This window comes from Carcharodon carcharias, chromosome 3 (genome assembly GCF_017639515.1).
Source record: "Carcharodon carcharias isolate sCarCar2 chromosome 3, sCarCar2.pri, whole genome shotgun sequence".
NCBI lineage: Eukaryota > Metazoa > Chordata > Chondrichthyes > Lamniformes > Lamnidae > Carcharodon > Carcharodon carcharias.
The window spans coordinates 153766484-153784871 of record NC_054469.1 but is presented as its reverse complement, the minus strand read 5'-3'; the positions used below and the strand labels follow the sequence as shown (position 1 = coordinate 153784871).

The window sequence follows — 18388 nt, the reverse complement described above, 5'->3', positions numbered from 1 at the left end:
AACAGTAAGTGTGTGAGATGTATAACCAATGGGTCGTTCGGAGCCATCTGCCATTTGATGTGAAAGTGCAGCCCCTACTCCATAAGGAGATACGTCGCAAGTTAAAATCAATTCTTTCTTTGGGTCAAAGTGGACCAGCAGGGCCGATGATCTTAACAATTGCTTTACCTTCAGAGATGTACCCTGGTGCGGAGTTTGCATAATCAATTGATGGTTTTTCTTAAGCAATGCGTACAACAGAGCCAGTAAGGTTGATAGATTTGGGAGAAATTGCCCATATTAGTTTATCATGCCTAAGGCGGCCTTTAGTTCCGTAGTGTTTCTCAGTGCAGGTGCCTTGCAAATAACCTTGACCTTTTCTTCAACTGGATGCAGGCCCTGCATGTCGACCTTATGGCCCAAGTAAACTACCTCCTTGGCTTGGGAAAGACATTTTTCTAGCTTCAAGCACAGCCCCGCTTGTGAGAAGCGTTTCAGCACCTCCTCCAAATGAGCTAGGTGTTCTTCATCAGTTCATCCAGATAAATGACGACATGAGGCAGTCCCTAAAGCAGATTTTCCAAGGTAAACTGGAAAATAGTGCACATCGATGAGACCCCAAAAGGGTGGTCGAGTATATTGATACAATCCTCGATGTGTACTGATGGTCACAAATTCCCCAGAGCCTTCTTCCAACTCTACCTGCTGGTAGGTGTGGTTCATGTTAAGTTTTGAACATGTGCTGTCCCCTGCCAATTTCAAATATAATTCGTCAATCTTCGGTATTGGGTGTCTATCAAGTTTGGCCACTCTGTTTACAGCTAACTTTACAGTCACTGCATTATGTCATGAAGTTATTAATGTATATAATATTTTGGAAAATATTTTTCTTTTAAAATAGAGGTTTAGTCTGCAAGTGTGTCTTAATTAGATTAAAGTCAACTAATCTGGGTGCTTTGATTTGTACTAGTTTGAGTTGTAAACAGAGAAATAGAGTGTTTTTGCATTTTTTGAATAGAGCAATCAAGTGAGGTGAAAACTTGACACCTTTCTAGCAGATACCAAGCCATATGTTTATATTACTAATAAAATTGGTACTATGAAAGGGGCTTCATTGTTAAAAGGTGAAATACAAAGAGTCTGGTGAGACAATGAGAATTTGAATTCAATCAGTGGTGGTAGGTATAACTTCAGCAGTTTTCAGGTGTGCAGAGCAGAGGCAATGTGAGATCAAAAGGCAGTCTCCAACTGGTCCAACTTGCTCCACAGTGAAAAGAACCTCATTTTGAATTCGTATGTTAAAAATGCTTTGTCTGGTATCTGGTTAAGTCTATGGGTTGCTGTTGCCTTAATGGAGATGAGTTTGGGAATTTGTTAAAAGTTATGATAGTGGTAATTTGTAGCGATGTATATATCTACTTTTAACCGGTGTAAACTAATAAAATGTTCCATTTAGTTTAATGTAAAACCTCAAGAACTGATGGTCTGATTCCTGAATTCAGAGTCGCATCTCAAACATAACACTTAAAATTATAGGCTATGACAGTTGTTTAAAGTTTCCCCCTGGGATTTTTAAATAACCCCGCTTTACCAACTGCATTGGTCATAACAACAAGCAAACACTTTCATCTGGCTTTAGTACGGGTACTATGGGTGCCACTCACTTGGAAAATTGCAGCGCTTGTAAAATGCCCAGCTTTTCCAGCACGCTTATTGCGGACTTGACCTTGTCCCATAGAGCATAAGGAACTGGTCTACTCTGATAAATCTAGGGGTTTCATCAGTGTCTATGTGAATTTTGGCTTGTAGCCCACGAATACTTCCTTCGCTGAAAATGGAAGCGTATTTTTGTAACAATTCCTGTAAGTTTCTTGTTCTGATTTGAAAAATCTTGGCCCATTGCAATTCCATCTTTTTGAGCTAGTTGCAGCCAATTAAACTGGGGCCCGCCCCAGCTCCTATTATAAGGGATAAATTTGCAGACTGATCCCCATACTGCACCAGGACTTGGCATATTCCTTTCATCCTTATTTCTTTGCCTGTTAGTGTCCGATTCTTCCAAACTTAAAGGATGGACTCCTTTATTCAAGTGTCTGAACATATGTTCTCCTATGACAGACATTGATGCCCCAGTATCGATCTCCATCTTGATGGGTTGTTCACTGACTCTAATGACTACCTGAATTGGCTCAGTTCTACCCACTTTCCAGTTGTATAATGAATAGATGTCAGATTCTGCTTCCTCTGGTTTTTCAACGAGACAGATTTCATGATTTCTACCTTTGTTTTTAAAATGCTCTCTCAGCCTAACTTGACAGTGCCACGTTATATAACCATTGTGGTGGCAGCAAAAGCATTCAATATTTCTGAACTGTCGGTCACCTGCAGGCTGTCTGGATGCATTTCTCTCATTAATGTCGTGGGTTTTCACTGCAGTAGTATTGTTCTTCAATGGTCTGGACATAGTGGGCATTCCCCACCTTACTGAAGTATAGATTAGTTTCAGATAGCAATCGCTTTTGAATAGTATCGTCCCCAATTCCACATATCAATTGATCTCTCAACATGTCATTAATTGAAGTTCCGAACACACAATATTCCGTTAATTCCTTTCAAGCAACTGCATTGCCAGTGACCATCTCTCCTGGAAGCCTATTCCTCGAATTGAATTTAAAACATGTATTGTGACTGAGGTGTTTGGCTTTAGGTTTTTTTTTACGAAATGTTTATTAACTCGTTGAGAGTCTTCGTATCAGGGATGTTAGGTGACGTGAGGCAGTGGGTCAGCCCATACGTTTTGCTCCCTCATGTGGACAAAAGAATTGCCCTCTTCTTGTCCTACCCTGCAATCTCATTAGCTGTAAAGAGTTCTTCTTTACCTAGCATTCTGCTAGGCATTTGACGTCATGAAACCAGTCATTGGAAACAGGGCCAAATGGTTCAAGATGCCAAAACCACACATACTCGACGACTAAGGGGGCTGCGCTTTCAAACAGCTTTCAAGGGAGTGGTGAAGTAGTGTAGCTGGCTTACTGCAGCTTTCTTTATTGCCTTCAATTAAACCAGTTTAGTGTAGCTGGCTTACTGCAGCTTTCTTTATTGCCTTCAATTAAACCAGTTTATTCTCGTCGCTAGTTTTATGTTTTTGGCTATCAGGTTCGCTTTATCCTGTGAACGCTAGCTGCGCCCTTGGATGTTAACACATCAATTGGTACTTAAAATAATATAGGCAGAGAGAGACCGATTAACTGAATAAACACTGGTGGTTTATTGGAACTAAGAACTGAGCACTAACAAGATGTGTGCTTCTTCAATCACCTCCAGCTCTTGACTTAGTTATCAAAGTAGCCCGCGCTGTGAAGCGATAGGTCAATACTGTCACACGGTCAATTAACTACAATTCTCTTAAAAAGGTACACAGCACTCCACTTTACCACAGGTAATACCTGTGGTATTAATACCTAATACCGCCTTTTGTGGCTCTGAGTCAAATTTTGTTGGGAACACTCCTGTGGAGCACCTTGAGACATTATACTGTATTAAAGATGCTATATAAATGCAGGTTGTTATTGTAGTAGGTTCTGCCATTTTCAATATGCAAATATGTTTGTTAAGAAATCACATACTGTGATTCTTGGCTATTAGGTTTCATAAGGTTAGAACTATTGCTAATGAAAGCTCCTATTAGATTAAGCTACAGTGGCACAATATTACATTGATCAGGTCACTATTGTTCACTACTCATCCAATTCTTGTTTCTGGAAGCAAATGCATTTGATCCATTCTGATGTCACTGCCAGACAAGACACTCCTGGATGAGCAAAGCAGTAATTTGCTCGACAAGAACTTTTGATGCTTTAATGCCAAATAGTGTACTATTGTTATCTCACACCAGCATATGCCGGACTTAATAGATTTCTTTGCTTAGAATTCATGTTCAATCCTTAATCAGCTATTTTATGTTAAATTACAGTAAAGGAGATTTTGAAGATGCAATTGTTCATATTGCTGATATAGGACAGTACTTTCTGAAACACTGATTACAGATTGGGTGTTGGGCTGTCAGAAAGTGTGAACTTTTCAGTGAAAAGGCTGAGTTACATGAAAGAAACAGCTCCAGCTGGAGGGGATAACAAAAAAAAAAATACCTGGAAAAACTCAGCAGGTCTGACAGCATCTGCGGAGGGGAACACAGTTAACGTTTCAAGTCCGTATCACTCCAACAGAACTAAGGAAAAATAGAAAAGAGGTGAAATATAAGCTGGTTTAAGGAGGGATGGGAGAAGTACAGCTGGATAGAGGGCCAGTGATAGGTGGAGATAACCAAAAGATGTCATAGACAAAAGGACAAAGAGGTGTTGAAGGTGGTGATATTATCTAAGGATTGTGATAATAGGTGACATTAAGGGTAGAAAGCAGGACGAGCAAGGCAAAGATAGCCCTAGTGGGGGTGGGGTGGAGTGGGGGGAAAGGATCGAAATAGGCTAAAAGGTAGAGATAAAACAATGGATGGAAATAGGTGGGAAAAGAAAAACCTATATAAATTATTGGAAAAAAGGGGATCGGAAAGGGAGTGGGGATGGAGGAGAGAGTTCATGACCTAAAATTGTTGAACTCAATATTCAGTCTGGAAGGCTGTAAAGTACCTAGTCGGAAGATGAGGTGCTCTTCCTCCAGTTTGCATTGAGCTTCACTGGAACAATGCAGCAGACCAAGGACGGACATGTGCGTAAGAGAGCAGGGTGGTGTGTTGAAATGGCAAGCGACAGGGAGGTCTGGGTCATGCTTGCGGACAGACCAAAGGAGTTCCGCAAAGCAGACACCCAGTCTGCGTTTGGTCTCTCCAATGTAGAGGAAACCGCATTGGGGGCAGCGAATGGAATAGACTAAATTGAGGAAAGTGCAAGTGAAATGCTGCTTCACTTGAAAGGAGTGTTTGGGCCCTTGGACGGTGAGGAGAGGGGAAGTAAAGGGGCAGGTGTTGCACCTTCTGTGGTTGCATGGGAAGGTGCTGTGGGAAGAGGTTGAGGTCTAGGGGGTGATGGAGGAGTGGACCAGGGTGTCCCGGAGGGAACGACCCCTGCGGAACGCCACAGTTGGTGGTGGTGGTGATGGTGGTGGTGGTGAAGGGAAGATGTGTTTGGTGGTGGCATCATGCTGGAGTTGACGGAAATGGGGGAGGATGATCCTTTGAATGCGGAGGCTGGTGGGGTGATAAGTGAGGACAATGGGGAACCTATCATGGTTCTGGGAGGGAGAGGAAGGTGTGAGGGCGGATGCACGGGAGATAGGCTGGACACGGTTGAGGGCCCTGTCAACCACCGTGGGTGGAAAACCTCGGTTAAGGAAGAGGGAAGACATGTCAGAGGAACTGTTTTTGAAAGTGGCATCATCAGAACAGATGCGACGGAGGTGAAGGAACCGAGAGAATGGGATGGAGTCCTTATAGGAAGCGGGGTGTGAGGAGCTGTAGTCAAGGTAGCTGTGGGAGTTGGTAGGCTTGTAATGAATACTGGTGGAGAGTCTATCACCAGAAATTGAGACAGAGAGGTCAAGGGAGGGAGGTGTCAGGGATGGACCATGTGAAAATGGAGGGGTGGAAATTGGAAGCAAAATTGATAAATTTTTCCAGGTCCAGACAAGAGCATGAAGCAGCACCGAAGCAATCATCGATGTACCAGAGAAAGAGTTGTGGGGGGCGGTCCGGAGTAGGACTGGAACAAGGAATGTTCCACATACCCCATAAAGGGGCAGGCATAACTGGGGCCCATGTGGGTACCCATAGCCACACCTTTTATTTGGAGGAAATGAGAGGAGTTTAAGGAGAAATTATTCAGTGAGAGAACAAGTTCAGCCAGACAGAGGAGAGTAGTGGTGGATAGGGATTGTTCGGGCCTCTGTTTGAGGAAGAAGCGGAGAGCCATCAGACCATCCCGGTGGGGGATGGAGGTGTAGAGGGATTGGATGTCCATGGTGAAGAGGAGGTGGTTGGGGCCAGGGAACTGGAAATTGTTCATATGATGTAGAGTGTCAGAGGAATCACAGATGTAGGTGGGAAGGGACTGGACAAGGGGAAAGAGAATGGAGTCAAGATAGCAAGAAATGAGTTCCATGGGGCAGGAACAGGCTGACACGATTGGTCTGCCGGGACAGTCCTGTTTCTGGATTTTGGGTAGGAGGTAGAAGCGGGCCGTCTGAGGTTGGGAGACTATGAGGTTGGAAGCTGTGGAAGGAAGATCTCCAGAGGAGATGAGGTCAGTAACAGTCCTGGAAACAATGGCTTGATCTTCAGTGGTGGGGTCATGGTCCAGGGGGAGGTAGGAGGAAGTGTCTGTGAGTTGACACTCAGCCTCTGCGAGGGATAACAATTCAGTTTGCTTTCAGTATAACAATGCAGTTGAATTGATTGCCAGTTTTAGCAGAAGTGGTAGCTATAAAATACAGTTAACAATCTAAATTCTCCACATTTTTTCAAATCAAGATGCTATTGATGAACTAGTGTGATGATGAAAGTCAAATATCTAGACTCAAAAAGATTTACACTGAAGATAAAGTACTTAAAATAAAAAATAGGTAAAGGTATTGGGGATAAGGATCAATGGGTCCTTCTGTGAAAAATCTTTACAAAATTGATACACTACAAAATAAATTTATTCCTATAAGGAATCAAAGAACCAAGTTCAGTGTAAAAACAGAATAATTGAAACCAAACTAAACCTAAAGGAGGCACATGATAAAATTCAAACCAACGATATTGAAGAAAATCATAAAGAATGTGAAATGTGGTTGAAAAGTGAAAAGGGGTATTTAAAGGGGATGGTTGGAAGATAATAATAAATAGCGATGACTTCTATAAGTGTAGAAAATATGGGCCTGCTCGGATGAATGTGTCTAAATGTGAAAAATATTAAATATTTTACATCAGTTAAAAAAAATGGTGTAAGTGAGAAAGTGTATTAGATGATTGCATGGAACAATTAGTACAGAACGGCAAATAAACTGGTGCTGAAAACATTAGCATAGCTCAAGGTCAAAAGTTCCAAAGTCCTGATAGTACACACCCTAAGCTGTTATAAGATGATAACAGAGGCTCTGGCCACACATTTTCAAGCTTTTTAAACATGCAAATTGTGCCAATGGACTGGAGTGTAGTCAAGGGTACCATTTTAACTTAAGAAAGGAAACAGGTACAAACTGGGTCTAATGTTAATAGCGAATATCTTCATCAGTAATAATTTTAAAATGTCCGTGTTCATTTAAGTTAGCCACCACATTTATAAAATTCATTACTATTTATATTACCTTCCAACATTTCTTATCTCCTTAAGCCCTCTCAGTCTCCCTTTTCACCTCCCCACAACTCTACTTATATTCCTTATGATTTATTCAGTATTGTTAGCCTGAGTTTTATCATATGCCTCCCTTTAAGTTTCTGTTTTGTTTCAAAAGCCTGCACACACATGTTAAGGTCAATAAATTTAATAATTTTTTTGAAGGAGCAACCAATTAGAAGGAGTTTCTTTAACTTGTTAAGAGTCCATTGACACAGGGACAGTAACACTGGAGAGGTACAAGCTAATTAGGCTGTATATAAACATTGAAAAGTAAGGGAACAAAGATGAAAGGTATTGGACTTGGGGGGGAAAAAAATCAAGTTTTAACAAGATATGTTCAGGCAGTGAGTGTGAGGGCAGAAGGTAATTGTGGATTATAAAAGAGGAAGGTGAAAAGTATGGAAAGCAAGCAAATAAGGTGGTTTATGTGGAATATTCACGGTCCAATGGCATGTTTCTATGCTGCAACATGAAATAATTATTCAATAAACAGATATCTATCTATGCAATTAACTCTCATTAATGCATAGAAACATAGAAAATAGGAGGAGGAGGCCATTTGGTCCTTCCAGTTTGCTCCATCATTCATTACGATCATGGCTGATCATCCAACTCAACAGCCTGCTCCCACTTTCTCCCCATATCCTTTGACCCCTTTCAACCCAAAAGCTACATCTAACTCCTTCTTGAAAACATACAATGTTTTGGCCTCAACTATTTTCTGTGGTAGCGAATTCCATAGGCTCACTGCTTTCTAGATGAAGAAATTTGTCCTCATCTCAGTCCTAAATGGTCTACCCCGTATCCTCAGACTGTAACCCCTGGTTCTGGACTTCTCCACCATCAGGACAATCCTTCCTGCATCTACCCTGTGTCTAGTCCTGTTAGGATTTCATAGGTTTCTATGAGATCCCCCCTCATACTTCTGAACTCCAGCGAATATAATCCTAACCAACTCAATCTCTCTTCATATGTCAGTCCTGCCGTCCCAGGAATCAGTCTGGTAGACCTTTGCTGCACTCCCTCTATAGCAAGAACATCCTTCCTCAAATAAGGAGGCCAAAACAGCAAAAAATATTCCAGGTGTGGTCCCACCAAGGCCCTGTATAATTGCAGCAAGACATCCCTGCTCCTGTACTCGAATCCTCTCGCTATGAAGGCCAACATACCATTTGCCTTCTTTATCGCCTGCTGCATCTGCATGCTTACCTTCAGCGACTGCTGTACGAGGACACCCAGGTCTCGTTGTACATTCCCCTCTCTCAATTTATAGCCATTCAGATAATAATCTGCCTTGCTGTTTTTTGTTACCAAAGTGGATAACCTCACATTTATCCACATTATACTGCAACTGCCATGCATTTGCCCACTCACTCAGCTTGTCCAAATCACACCGAAGCGTCTCTTCATCCTCGTCACAGCTCACCCTCCCACCCAGCTTTGTGTCATCTTCAAATTTGGATGGAGATATTACATTTAGTTCCCTCATCTAAATCATTAATATATATTGTGAATAGCTGGGGTCCCAGCACCGATCCCTGTGGTACCCCACGAGTCACTACCTGCCATTCGGAAAAAGACCCATTTATTCCTACTCTTTGTTTCCTGTCTGCCAACCAGTTTTCTATCCATCTCAATACACTACCCCAATCCCATGCGCTTTAATTTTACATGCTAATCTCTTTTGCGGGACTATGTCAAAGGCCTTCTGAAAGTCCAAATAAACCACATCCACTGACTCTCCCACATCAACTCTACTAGTTACATTCTCGAAAAATTCCAGTAGATTTGTCAAGCATGATTTCCCTTTCGGAAATCCATGCTGACTCTGTCCGATTCTGCCACTGTTTTCCAACTGCTCAGCTTTTAAATCTTTTATAATGGACCCTAGAATTTTCCCCACTACGAGCATCAGGCTGAATGGTCTATAATTCCCTGTTTTCTCTCTAGCTCCCTTTTTAAATAGTGGGGTTACATTAGCTACCCTTCAATCTGTAGGAACTGTTCCAGAGTCTATAGAATTTCGGAAGATGACCACCAATGCATCCACTATTTCTAGGGCCCACTTCCTTAAGTACTCTGGGATGTAGATTATCAGGCCCTGGGGATTTATCGGTCTTCAATCCTATCAATTTCTCCAACACCATTTCCCTACTAATACTGATTTCTTTCAGTTTCTCCCTCTCAGTAAACCCTGTGTTCCCCAACATTTCTGGTATGTTATTTGTGTCCTTTTGTGTTTCTCAGCACTACCCATATAGATTCCACATCGTTGAAGCTAATATCTTTCCTCACTATTGCGTTAATTTCCTCCTTAACCAGCAATGCAACTCCACCGATCTTTTCCTTTTTGTCTGTCCTTCCTAAATACTGGATACCCCTGGATGTTCAGTTCCCATCCCTGGTCACCTGCAGCCATGTCTCTGTAATCTCGACTATATCATACCTGTTTCATCTATTTGCGCGGTTAATTCATCCACTTTATTGTGAATGCTCCTTGTGTTAAGGCACAAAGCCTTAAGGTTTGTCTTTTTAACATTACTTGTCCCGTTCCCACTATTTTTCACTGAGGCCCTGTTTGATTCCTGCCCTTGATTTCTCTGCCTATCACTTTTCTTATTCCTCTTTCTGTCTTTTGTTCTTGTCTTTGATTCCCCCTCCTCTGACTCCTTGCATAGGTTCCCATTCCCCTGCCATTTTAGTTTAAAACCTCCCCAACCACTCTAGCAAATATTACCCCTAGGACATCAGTCCCGGTCCTGCCCAAGTGTAACCTGTCCAGTTTGTACTGGTCCCACTTCCCCCAGAACCGGTCCCAATGTCCCAGGAATCTGAAAGTCTCCCCCTCACACCATCTCTTCAGTCACATATTCATCTGATATATCCTGTTATTTTTTACTGACTAGCACATGGTACTGGTAGTAATCCTGAGATCACTACCTTTGAGGCCCTACATTTCAATTTACTTCCTAACTCCCTATGTTCTGCTTTTAGGACCTCATTCTTTTTTTTAAACCTATGTCGTTTGTACTAATGTGTACCACGACCACTGGCTGTTCACCCTCCCCATTCAGAATGTCCTGTAGCCGTTCTGAGACATCCTTGACCCTAGCACCAGGGAGGGAACATGCCATCCTGGAGTCTTGTTTGTGGTCACAGAAACGCCTATCTATTCCCCTTAGAATTGAATCCCCTATAACTATTGCATTCCCACACTTTTTACTCCTCCCCTGTGCAGCAGAGCCAACCATGGTGCAACGAATTTGGCTGTTGCTGCTTTCCCCCAAGAGGTCATTTCCCTCAACAGTAACGAAAGCAGTATATCTGTTTTGCAGGGGAACAGCCACAGGAGATTCCTGCACTGCCTGCCTAGTCCTCTTGTTCTGCCTGGTGGTCACCCATTCCCTTCCTGCCTGTGAACTCTTAGCCTGCGGTGTGGCCACCTCTCTATACATGCTATCCATGATACTCTCTGCCTCGCGGATGGTCCACAATGTCCCCAGCCGCTGCTCCAGCTCTGAAACCCGGGTTTCCAGGAGCTGCAGCTGGAGACACTTCCCGCACACATGCTGGCCCTGGGCACTGCAATTGTTCCCGGCTTCCCACATAGAGCAGGAGGGGCACACCACGGCTTTGAGCTCTCCTGCCAAGACTTACCCCCTTAAATTAAATTAAACTTTTTGGAAGATATTTAATATCAAATAATATCAATTACTCTAGGGCACTTCTTCCCTGCTTCTCATTGTTACAGAATATAGCCCTTACAAACAATGAACCACAAAATAAGACCTTAAAAACTATAAGCGATAAAAGTAGTAAATACTTACCCGAACGCACCCATGGTACTCAAAAGATTACCCATTGCTTAACAAGTTTTTAAGTGTGTGTGTACCTACACCACATGACTGCAGTGGTTCAAGAAGGTGGCTCGCCACCACCTTTTCCTTATATCCTGCACTTCCTCTTAAAAAGTTGCTTTTTAAGTCAAACAGTGAGGAAATAATTACATCCTGCAAAATGCCCACTGGGCATCATTTACCAGGCAAATGAAAACAATCTGGTCTCCAAAAAAAAAATGTTTCAGAGCTAGCATAATTTCAACCACAAAAATGAGTAAACTTAATTTGGGCCTCCAAATCCCATTAGAGCCTAGAATTGTTTTTAAATCAGTCTTCATGGGGGTACCTATTGGTAAATTAATTAAATAATTCGCATAAATCAGCCATATCAAGCCAACCACCAATTAATTAAATAGTCACTTAAAACATCAAATCAAACTGAGAACAGGGCAATTACAAATGACCTTCCCAGGGTACTAAAGCAAGGAAGTTATGGTGAAGTTTTATGAATCATTGGTTTGGCCTCAACTGGAGTGGAGTGATGTGTCCCACCACACCTTAGGATGTATGTGAAGACCTTAGAGAGGATGCAGAAGAGGTTAACTAGGATGGATCCAAGGATGAGGGATGTCAGTAGTATAGATCAAAGAAGCTGGGGTTGTTCTGCTTTGAGCAAAGAACATAGAGAGATTTGATGGAGGTGTTCAAAATGATGATGGGTCTCGACAGAGTAGGTAGGAAGAAACTGCTCCCATTGGTGGAATGGTCGAAACTCAGAGAACACAGGTTTTTTTTTAACACAGTGACTGGTTATGATCTGGAATACAGTGCCTGAAAGACTGATGGAGGCTGATGCAAATAGAGGCTTGCAAAAGAGCTTTAGTTAGTACATGAAGGGTAGAAAATTGCAGGGCTAAGGAAAAAGTGGTGGCGTGCCACCTTCTTGAACCGCTGCAGTCATGTGGTGCAGGTACACACACACTGCTGTTAGGGAGGGAGTTCCAGGATTTTGATCCAGCAACAGTGAAGGAACGGTGATATACTTCCAAGTCAGGATGATGTGCGGCTTGAGGGGAAGCTTGCAGGTGGTGGTGTTCCCATGCATCCGCTGCCCATGTCCTTCTAGGTGGTAGAGGTCTTGGGTTTGGAAGGTGCTGTCAAATAAGCTTTGGTGAGATGCTGAAGTGCATCTTGTGGATGGTAGACACTACTGCCACTGTACATAGTTGGTGGACGGAGTGGATGTTGAAGGTGGGAGATTAGGTGCCAATCAAGCAGGCTGCTTTGTCCTGGATGGTGTGAAGCTTCTAGAGTGTTTTTGGAGCTGCAAACATCCAGGCAAGTGGGGAGTATTCCATCACACTCCTGACTTGTGCCTTGTAGATGGTGAACAGGCTTTGGGGAGTCAGGGGGTGAGTAACTCACATAGAAGTTGAATTTGATATCAATTGTTAGACCAAAAATCATGGGATCAACTTTTACATGGGTAATGTTTTTGAGGAATTGGCATGCAACTTGATTTGGGCCCAAAAAAGACCATTGCAATGGACTAAAGAATTCATATTAATTCTCCAGCATTTGTAACATTATGAACCATATGCCATAGATTATATCCAAAACAATATGAATGCATACCATGATGAATTAGCTACAACACTTCATGCTGAAATTCAAAATCACTGATCACTATCTGAATCATCGAACCATTCATCCCCAATAGCTTGGCTGCATATCATCATTTGGATCTTCCTTATTATCAATAGGGCCAGTAACTTCAGCATCATCATTCCACAAGTAATTGCCCTCTGTACCTTCGAGCACATTCAATATCCCACATTTTGGTAATGATGTTTTGACAATATTGGGATCAAGTTAATTCCACACATCTAAGAGCCACTGGTAGAAGATTGCTAGTAAGGGTGACCACATATTTCTGCTTTTAATGAATGTTTTTGCACCTTGCAACATCCAAGGGCTGAATAACATCCGTAAGATTGCCGGGAACGGCACATTGGTGGTGGTTGATCTCACATCATGGAGTACATTGTTGACAAGGTGGGATTTGAACATGTCCCAAATGAGCAAACTTTTTCGTTTGCATAATCCTCCTGGTCTCAATTTCACCAATCTTAGTAAGTCTTGCTTGCTGGCACGTCAGAGCTTATCAGTGTTTCATCCATATTTCCAATGCCAGCTGATCAATATGCATTCTTCTCTTGAATTCAGATGATAAAACGGCGGAATTTGATGATTTTATCATTGGTTTCAAGTGGCAGACGCTGTGAAATTTATGATCTTTGACAGAGTATTAAATCTCACCTTTTCATGAATATTATGCACCACCTGACACAGTCCTTGAATTCTGAAATACCACTTTTCTTCACTTCTCTGAAAGCATGGAGTCAGACGGCTCCACAGGTGATAACATGACCATTTTGCCGATGTTCATTAACTCATTCTACCACGTTTTTCTCCAATTTAAGTTGAGTTGTATACTTGTTATTCTTTCTCGAAGGCACCATGATAGATCATATGGTGCAAATGGCTGGGAAATGACCACTAGAATTGGTGGAAGGAAAATCTAAAGGTTCACACAAGCATCTTTAAATTACTGAGCAATAGTAATTAATGGTTTGCAATTAATAATTACAATGCAATTGTATCCTTGAAAAACTAGGGTCATTTTTTTTTACAGGAGGCATATGAAAAATTACTGTTGTTTAGGCCAAAAGTCATGGGGTTGTCTTTTCCATGAGTATATATGGTACCTTGACTAGAATACCCTTCAATCTTTCAAACTCAAGACAATACAAGCCAAGGTTATGCAATCTGTCTTCATAATTTAACCCTTTAAGCTTTGCTATCATTCAAGTGAATATGCACTGTAAGTCTTTCTAAACTGTTAATACTTTCCTGAGGTTTAGTGTCCAAAATGAATGCGGTGATGGTCCAGAGGTCTAAACAAGGCTGTGTACAACCCTTCCTCACTTCTGTAATTCAGCCCAGATGAGATAAAGGCCAAGGTTCTATTAGCCTTTTCTTAAAAATACCATGCACTAACTTTTACAAAAATACCTGGAAAATGCAGCAGGTCTGGCAGCATCTGCGGAGATGAACACAGTTAACGTTTCGAGTCCGAATGACCCTTCAACAGAACTAAGTAAAAGTAGAAGAGAGGTGAAATATAAGCTGGTTTAAGGGGGGAGGTGGGACAAGTAGAGCTGGATAGAGGGCCAGTGATAGGTGGAGGTAACCAAAAGATGTCACAGACAAAAGGACAAAGAGGTGTTGAAGGTGGTGATATTATCTAAGGAATGTGCTAATTAAGGTACAGATAGCCCTAGTGGACCGTCCACTCCTCCATCACCCCCTACACCTCAACCCCCTCCCACGGCACCTTCCCATGCAACCGCAGAAGGTGCAATACCTGCCCCTTTACTTCCCCTCTCCTCACCGTCCAAGGGCCCAAACACTCATTTCAAGTGAAGCAGCATTTCACTTGCACCTCCCTCAATTTAGTCTACAGCATTTGTTGCTCCCAATGCGGTTTCCTCTACATTGGAGAGACCAAATGCAGACTGGGTAACCGCTGTGCAGAACACCTTCGGTCTGTCCGCAAGCATTACCCAGACCTCCCTGTCGCCTGCCATTTCAATACTCCACCCTGTTCTCATGCCCACATGTCTGTGCTTGGCCTGCTGCATTGTTCCAGTGAAGCTCAATGCAAACTGGAGGAACAGCACCTCATCTTCCGACTAGGCACTTTACAGACTTCCAGACTGAATATTGAGTTCAACCATTTTAGATCATGAACTCTCTCCTCCATCCCCACCCCCTTTCCGATCCCCCCTTTTTTTTCCAATAATTTATATAGATTTTTCTTTTCCCACCCTTTTCCATTATTTTTAAATGTGTTTCCATCCATTGTTTTATCTCTACCTTTTAGCCTTTTTTGATTCCTTCACCCCACCCCACCCCCACTAGGGCTATCTGTACTTTGCTTGTCCTGCTTTCTACCCTTAATTAGCACATTCCTTAGATAATATCACGACCTTCGACACCTCTTTGTCCTTTTGTCTATGACATCTTTTGGTTATCTCCACCTATCACTGGCCCTCTATCCAGCTCTACTTGTCCCACCCCCTCCTTAAACCAGCTTATATTTCACCTCTCTTCTATTTTTACTTAGTTCTGTTGAAGGGTCATTCGGACTCGAAACGTTAACTGTGTTCCTCTCCGCAGATGCTGCCAGACCTGCTGAGTTTTTCCAGGAATTTTTGTTTTTGTTTTGGATTTCCAGCATCCGCAGTTTTTTGCTTTTATGCACTAACTTTTGCCTGGACACTATATCCCCTTTCTCCTCCACATATCCTAGTCTATCATCAAGGAAATGTTCCAATTTGTTTTGTTCGGATCCCAAAGTGGATTATCTCACTTCCCCACAATGAACTCCATCTGTCATAGTTTTGCCCACTCACTTAATCTGTTTATGTTGTTTTGTAATTCCGTCCCCCCATTCACAAAACTTACTCCTAACTTGGAGTCATCTGCAAACTTGGATATACAAATCCCAATACTGTTTTGGAGACAGTTACAGAATAGTAAAGAGACTATATGCTAGACATGATGCATGTGCCTTTGAAACACATTTTACATATGAAAAACAGGTTTGACATCCTGAATGTGCCACAAAATCCCAGACAATGGCTATCTCCAACAAGAGAAAATCTAACCATCTCACCTTGTTGTTTAATGGCATTACCATCACCAAATCCCCCACTATCAACATTCTTTGAGGGGGGAGGGGAAAGAGGGGGTTGATCAGGAACTTAACTGGGCTAGCCATCCAAATACTGTGGCAACAAGAACAGGTCAGAAGCTGGGAATTTTGCAGTGACTCATCTCCTGATTCCTTAAAGCCTGTCCACAAGGCACAAGTCAGGAGTGTGATGGAAAACTCTCCACTCACCTGGATGAGTGCAACTCCAACAATGCTCATGAAGCTCAATAACATCAAGAACAAAGCAGCCCACTTGATTGGCACCACCATGAATATTCACTTGCTTCACCACTGGTACACAGTGTGTACTATCTACAAGATGCAACACAGCAACCCACCAAGGCTCCTTCGACAGCACCTTGCAATACAGTGACCTCTACCAGAGAAAAATAAAGGAAGCAGTTGCATAGGAATACCACAACCTGCAAATACCCCTCCAAGTTACACATCATCCTGACTACACTCCATCCTGACTTGGAACTACATCACCTATCCTTCACTGTCACTGAGGCAAAATCCCAGAACTCCATAACAGCACTGTGGGTGTGTATCTTATACCAGTTGCTCTAGTATTTCTAGAACATGGCTCACCACCACCTTCTCAAGGGTAATTAAGGATACAGGAACTTGCCGGCAATACCCAGATCCCATAAACAAATAAAAAACTATTCTGGCTGGTATTGATTACTTCCCATTTAAGTATGTAGCAACAACACATGAAGGGAAAATTAAAGTTTAACTAGTTAAAGGAGGCTTTGATTCCAATTAACTTCACACACTGTCCTAAAATAATCTACCAAGCGTCTTGCTCGTAATACTCATTCATGATCTTCAAGCTTTGCCTTATTTTAGAGGATCTTCTTGTTATTACTTTAAAGAGCTCTTAAAACAAATTGAATAAGCTATAGAATTAAACTGACTGACACGTCCACGCACGCTCTACAAACCTTAATATAAACATAGCTGCCTTCCCCATATGTTTAAATGGCTTTGTGGATCTTTGCCTTTCTATCACCGGGGGCGGCGCAGTTCCTGGAGGCTGACAGGACATGACACAGCCATAGTCTGTCACTGACCGGAGGACTGAGACATGCTGCCACCCAGTCCGCCCCATTCGACAGCTGGGAGCTGCTGTGTTTGTTTTTCACGCCAGTGGCCAGAGTTGAGCCTGAACAAGAACACAGGCCAGAGGCCGGGCTCACCCTCACTTACCGACTACTTTCCTCCAGAGCCTAGACGCTGTGTCAGTTACAGATGCCCGAGAGGGGGAGAGACGGCTCTCTCCTGCTTCAAGTTGTCGAGCTCAAATATTAGCTTCATCCCCAACAACCAGGAAACCAAGCCGCTTCCTTTCACTTTCACCTTTCACCTCCGGGTCTCCGTGGTCACCAGCATCACGTGACCGCGACGGGGTGACGTCACGACGTCGTCCCCTCCATCAAAAGTTGCTGCCAGTCTTTCTGGGCTGGGATTGTTGTAGGTGTGTGCTTACTGTTTGCAGAGTGAGTTCTCAATCACAGTATTGTTTTAACAATGACATACAGAACTACCAACGTCTGGAAGCCCTTTTGTGAAGTTTATGTTGTCTGCTAATTGATGATTTCCCATCCTGTTGTCAATTAATAAATTGAACAATCCAGCTACTCCTTAATATAAAAGCAAAATACTGCGGATGCTGGAAATCTAGAACAAAAACAAAAATAGCTGGAAAAGCTCAGCAGGGCTGACAGCATCTGTGGAGAGGGACACAGTTGACGTTTCGAGTCTGGGTGACTCTTCTGCTCCTGATGCCTTTGTGTAGATTATTCTCATTTATCGCTCTTAAATTCTTGTTGATTTTTTTCCCCTTTTGAATGGGAGGTGGTAGATATACTGTGGTTAAACAGCAAAATAAGCCATCCAGTAGTTGTAAGCTGCATTAGGAGCAGCAAAGGTTGTGTGGAAAATATGGCCTCAAGCGCTCCTTCATTCATACGTGAAGAGTCATACGGACTCGAAATGGTAACTCTGTCTTCCTCTCCACAGATGCTGTCAGACCTGCAGAGTTTTTCCAGCAATTTTTGTTTTTGCTCCTTCATTCATGTTGTGTAACAACAACGTCCACAGGATTGATTGTCAAACAAAACTTTTGCTACATAAAAAGATATTAGGACTGGATGCTTTGTCAAGCAAAAGGATTGTAAGGAGGTCTTAAAGTAAAAGAGAAGTTTATGGAGTGAATTCCAGAGCTTAGGTCTTTGGGAGCTGAAGGCACAGCAACCAATAATGGAGCAATTCAAATCGGAAATATGCAAGAGGCCAGAATTGCAAGAGTGCAGAGATTCTGAAAAGTTGTTGGGCTGGAGGAGGTTATAGAGTTATAGGAAGGGGCAAGGTCATGGAGACATTTGAAAACAAGGATAAGAATAGTAAAATCAATGTCAGTGAGTGAGCACGGGATAGGTGAATGTGACTTG

At 42.5% G+C, this 18388-nt stretch overlaps 1 protein-coding gene across 2 annotated transcripts in view; it reads right to left on the bottom strand.

Moving 5' to 3' along the window:
• azi2 (5-azacytidine induced 2) overlaps window positions 1-17326 on the bottom strand; it is a 75640-nt gene extending 58314 nt beyond the window's left edge. For both annotated transcript variants that reach the window (XM_041184771.1, XM_041184772.1), the window contains exon 1: window positions 17145-17326. The gene's annotated coding sequence lies outside the window, so the exon portion shown is untranslated. The remainder of the gene's footprint in view (window positions 1-17144) is intronic.
• Between the last annotated feature and the right edge of the window lie 1062 nt (window positions 17327-18388).